The sequence below is a fragment of the Saimiri boliviensis genome, chromosome 13 (assembly GCF_048565385.1).
Source record: "Saimiri boliviensis isolate mSaiBol1 chromosome 13, mSaiBol1.pri, whole genome shotgun sequence".
NCBI lineage: Eukaryota > Metazoa > Chordata > Mammalia > Primates > Cebidae > Saimiri > Saimiri boliviensis.
The window spans coordinates 112060684-112066683 of record NC_133461.1 but is presented as its reverse complement, the minus strand read 5'-3'; positions in this window follow the sequence as shown (position 1 = coordinate 112066683).

The window sequence follows — 6000 nt, the reverse complement described above, 5'->3', positions numbered from 1 at the left end:
ACCATTGTACTCCAGCCTGGGTGAGAAAGTGAGGCTTCATCTCAATAGCAACAAAAAAAGTGGGCATCTTTGTCGTGTTCCAGATCTTTAAGGAAAGGCTTTCAGTTTTTCCACATTCAGTAGGAAAATAGCTGTTGTCTGTCATCTGTTGCTTTTATTGTGTTGAGATATTTTCCACCTACACTCAGTTTTCCCGAGGGTTGTCATCATGAAGGATGTTGCATTTTATGAAGTGCTTTTTCAGCATCAGTTGAAGTGATCGTATCTTTTTTGCCCTTCATTCTGTTGAATGATGTATTACATTGATTGATTTGCCTATGATGAACCATCCTTGCATCCCTGGGATAAATCGCCCTTAGTCATATTGAATGATCTTTTTAATGTATTACTGAATTTGGCTTGCTGGTATTTTGTTGAGGCTTTTTGCATCAATGTTCATTGGGGGTATTGGCCTGTAGTTTCTTTTTTTGATGTGACTTTGTGTTGTTTTGGTATCAGGGCAACACTGGCCTTGTAGAATGCATTTGGAAGTATTTCCTCTTCTCTGTTTTTTGGAATAGTTTGAGGAAGATTGGTATCAGTTCTTCATTAAATGTTTGGTGACATTCAGCAGTAAAGCCACTGGGTCCTGGTCTTTTCTTTGCTGGGGCTTTTTGTTATGGCCTCAATCTTGTTAGTTGTTATTGGTCTGTCGGGTTTTGGATATTTTCATGGTTCAATCATGGTAAGTTATGTATGTTTAGGAGTTTACCCATTTCTTCTAGCTTTTCCAATTTATTGGCATATAGTTTCTCATAGTAGCCTCTAAAGATCTTTTGAATTTGTGCAGTACTGGCTGCAATGTCTCCTTTTTCATCTCTGATTTTATTTATTTGAGTCTTTTTTCTTTTTTCTTAGTCTGGCCAAAGGTTTGTAGATTTTATCTTTGCAAGTAAAAAAAAACTTTTTATTTAATTGATGTTTTGCATTGTTTTCTTCATTTCAATTCCTTTATTTCTACTCTGATATTTATTCTTCTGTTAATTTTGAGTTTGGTTTCCTTTGTTTTTATAGTTCTTTAAGATGCATTGTCAGATTATTTGAGGTTTTTCTGCTTTTTTAACATAGGTGCTTATAGCTATACACTTTCCTCTTAGCACTGCTTTTGCTGTATCCCACAGGTTTTGGTATGTAGTGTTTCCATTATCATTTGTTTCAAGAAATTTTTCAGTTTCCACCTTAATTTTTTTATTGACTCAATGGTCATTCAGGCACATATTTAATTTCTATGTGCTTGTATAGTTTCCACAATTTCTCTTGTTATTGATTTCTAGTTTTATTCCATTGTCATCAGAGCAGTTACTGGATATAATTTAATATTTTTGAAGTTTTTGAGACCTATTTTGTGGCCTAACATATCATCTTTTCTTCAGAATGATTCATGTGCTGAAGAAAAGAATGTGTATTCTGCAACTGTTGGGTGAAATGTTCCGTAAATAACCATTAGATCCATTGGTTTATAGTGCCGATTAAGTCCAATATTTCTTTTTGATTTTCTGGCTAGATGATCAGTCTGATGCTTAAAAGTTGGGGTGATGAGGTCCCAGCAATTATTGTATTGGGGTCTCTCTCTTTAGCTCTAATAAGATTTGCTTTATATATCTAGCTGCTCCAGTATCAGGTGCATATATATTTACAGTTGTTATATCCTCTTGCTGAATTGACTCCTTGGTCATTATATAATGACCTTCTTTGTCTCCTTTTATAGTTTTAGTCTTGAAATTTATTTTGTCTGATGTATGCATAGTTACTCCTGTTCTTTTTTTGGTTTTCATTTGCATGGAATATCTTTTTCCAACTCCTTATTTTCAATAGTGTGTTCCTTTATAGGTGAAGGGTGTTTCTTGTAGGCACTAGATCATTGGTTCTTGGTATTTTAATTCATTCATCACCCTATGTCTTTTGATTGATGAATTTAGACCATTTAGATGCAATATTATTATTGCTAAGTAAGGACTTACTCCTGCTTTTAATTTTTGATTTTCCTTCCTTCGTTTCTTCCTTCCTGTGTTCCTTTTAGTGAAGGTGATTTTCTCTGGTAGTATGTTTTAATTTCTTGCTTTTTTTAGTAGCCATTGTATATTTTTTTGGTTTGAGATTACCAGGAGGCTTGCAAATAATACCTTAAAACCCATTATTTTAAACTGATGACAAGTAAACACTGATTGTATAAAGAACCAATCTAACCAATGAACAAAGAGAAAAAATAAAAACGCTACACTTTAACTTTGTCTCCCTGTTTTTAAACTTTTTGTTGTTTCTATTTAGTTCTTGTTGAACTATCTATGTCTTGATAAGTTGTTACAGTTATTATTTTTAATCAGTTAATCTTTTGGTCTTTCTGCTCAAGAGTTGAATAGTTTACCCAACACTATTACAGTATTATAAGATTCTGTGTGTTTATTTACTGTTGCCAGTGAGTTTTGCACCTTCAGATGATTTCTTATGGCTCATCAATCTCTTTTGCTTACAGACTGAAGAACTTCCTTCAGGATTTCTTGTAGGACAGGTTTAGAGTTTACGAAATCCCTCAGCTTTTGCTTGATTGGCAAAGCCTTTATTTCTCCTTCATGTTTGAAGGATATTTTCACTGCTTATACTATTTTAGGATAAACATTTTTTCCTTCAGCACTTTAAGGATATCATGCCACCCTCTTCTGGCCTATAAAGTCACCACTGAAAAGTCTGCTTCGAGATGGATTGGAGCTTCATTAGTATGATATTTGTTTCTTTTATCATGATGTTTCTAGGATCCCTTCTTTATCCTTGAACTTTAGGAGTTTGATTATTAAATGCCTTGAGGTAGCCTTATTTAGGTTAAGTCTATTTGGTGTTCTATAACCTTCTTTTACTTGAATATTAATATATTTATCTAGGTTTGGAAAGTTTTCTGTCATTATCCCTTTGAATAAACTTTCTACTTTAACCTCTCTCGATCTTGTCTTTAGGTCACTGCCTCTTAGATTTGACCCTTTGAGGCTGTTTTCTAGATCTTATAGGTGTGCTAAGTTCTTTTTTATTTTGTCTCTTCTGACTGTGTATATGCAAATAGCCTGTCTTCAAGCTCACTAATTCTTTCTTCTGCTTAGTCAATTCTGCTGGTAAGAGACTCTACTGCATTCACGAGTATGTCAATTGCATTTTCAGTTCCAAAATTCCTGCTTGACTCTTTTTAATTATTTCAATCTCTTTGCTAAATGTATCTGATAGGATTTTGAATTCCTTCTTTGTGTTATTTTGATTTTCTTTAAGTTTCTTCAAAACAGCTATTTTGAATTCTTTTTCTGAAAGGTCATATACCCTCTTTCTCTGCAGGATTGGTCCCTGGTGCCTTATTTAGTTTGTTTGGTGAAGTCATGTTTTCCTGGATGGACTTGATGCTTGTGAATGTTCATCAGTGTCTGGGCATTGAATAATTAAATATTTACTGTAGTGTTCACAGTCTGGTCTTGTTTGTACCTGTCCTTCTTGAGAAGGTTTTTCAGGTATTCAAAGAAACTTGGGTGTTACAATTCTTTTCAGTCACCACAGCCATCTCTTCGTTAGGGAGCACCCCAGGCCCAGCAATGCTGCGGCTCCTGCAGACTTGTGGAGGTGCTGCCTTGGGGATCCTGGAAAGGATCCAGAAGAATTCTCTGGATTATTAGGAAGAGACTCTTGTTCTCTTACCTTACTTTCTCCCAGACAAATGGAGCATCTGTCTGTCTGCAGAGCTCCCTGTAGCTTGGGGAGGAGTGACACAGCACCCCTCTGGCCACCACCCCGGGCATTGTGCTGGGTCAGACCTGAAGCCAGTGCAGTTACTCACATGAAGCCCATGGTAACCACTGGCTGGCTACTGCCTAGATTGCTTAAGGCCCTATGACGCTACAATCAGCATGTGGCAAAGCCAGCCAGGCTTCTTTCCTTCCCTTCGGGGTAGTGAGTTTCCCCCAGCCCTGGGCAGGTCCAGAGATAGCATCCGGGAGCCAGGGCCGAGAGCTGGAAACCTTAGGAATCTACCTGTGCTTCATTCTACTGCAGCTGAGCTGGCATCCAAGCCGCAAGACAGGGCCCTTCCCACTTTGCCTTCCCTTTTCCCCGGCACAGCAGCCTCTCCGCACAGCCACCGTTGTGCCCAGCCTGCAGCGAGTACCGCCTGGCGACTGCTGATGTCCACTCAAGGCCCAGGGGCTCTTCACTCAGTGTGTGATGACTCCTGCCAGGCCTTGAACTCCCCTTTCAGGGAAGTGGGCTCCCTTTTGGCCCAGGGCGGGTCAAGAAATGCTGTCCACAAGGCAGAGCCTAGGAATGGGGACCCCAAGAGCCTGCTTGGTGGTCTACCCTACTGTGGCCAAGATGGTACCTAAGCTGCAAGACAGGGTACCCTTATTCACCCCTGTCCTTTCCTTAAGCAGAAGGAGTCTTAAACAGTCCTAACATAACTGACCTTTCATACGCAATCTAAGAAAAAATGTTATCTATCAAAAAGATATATCATGTCCATTAACAAAATTGCCATGCCATGTCATCCTTGAAATACATTGCAGAAGCCAAAACAGACAGTCACATTTTCTCTTTGGTTTTAGACAACAGACCCCCCCTGGAGTCATAATCTAGGACAACTCGGTATAAAATCTATTCAATTAAAATTGCCCTTATCCTTCAGATGAATTTCCTGGGAGTTATGAGGTCAAGGATGATTCCCTTTCCAGCTAAATAGCTGCCCAGCAGCTGTTGCTCTTTGGAACACGTTCTCCTGAAACTGCTGTGTAGTTCTGCGGTTCACATGGTGTCTTAGTCTCACTGACACTGTGTGCTGTGTGTGGTCCCAACGTCAAATTCCATGCTGACTGTGGAGAGACCCACAGGCCTCGTGCTTTCATGATAGTCCCTTCCGAGGGGACAAAGTGCCACAGAGTCACCTAGAAACAGCCTGGAGGGGCACAGATAGCAAGACGCGTCTGCACAGTCCTGGACTCTCCTGGGGGTTGGGGATAGCCGGCCAGGCATAAGGCATTTGGCACCAGATGCTCAGGCAGTCAAAGCACTTCAGATTTTCTGTGGAAATCGGCTTTGGCGATTTCCGTTTGTTTTCTTTTTCTGCTGTTCTGCTGCCTCCCAGACCCTTTCCTTGCAAGGATTTGCAGAAAGGACGTCTCTAGCTTCCTGGCGAGCTCTGCTCCCTGATGCTCCCCCCACAACCTCCCTGTCACAGATCCCCCTCTGTGCAAACAGACACAGAACAGAGAGCAACCATTGTCTTCCCCTGTGAGCGGAAGGGACAGGGACCGGGGCTCACGGACAACAGCCCATTCTCTGCTTCGTCCAGACCTGGGGACCCACTCCCTGCCCCCCGACCCCCGTGGCACTCAGGGACACATCGGAGGAACTCTTAGTGGCCTCTGCTGTTTAAAGAGATCCTCGAAGTGAAGAAAAGAACATTGAGGTGTTAATTCCTTACACTTTTTGTTAACTCTTCGAGGGTTTCTTTTGAAGGTGCTTCCTGTGTTCTTTTGCAAAGGTCAAGCTGTAGGTGCTTAGGGATTTGTAGCTGGAGTTGTGGATTCGTTCACCCTGGACCCTTAGGCATGCCTGGGCCTTCTGCCTCGCTCTGTCTCTCTGACTCTTCTATCTAGTTAGATGTCTAATCATTTATGTTGCACAATCCAAACACCCCCGTTCATCGTTTGGGTTGAACACATCAGTTATTTGGATTCTGGACAGAGATGGGTAATATAAGAGTTTGTGGAGCCCATTCTTTCAGTCAGGATGGAGCTCTGGGAGTGCACCGGGGCAGAGACAAGACAGCACCACACTCCAGCGGTGCAGCCAGGCAGCGCCTCAGGAGGTGAGTCGAAGCTCATCCTACTGTCGGGAGCTGGGACCTGCATGTGACCCCATCGGTGAGGCCCGCCAGAGTCTGGGATGGAGCCGGGTTGAGAGGACGGAGGGAAGGTGTCCTGGAGGAGGAGGCTGAGC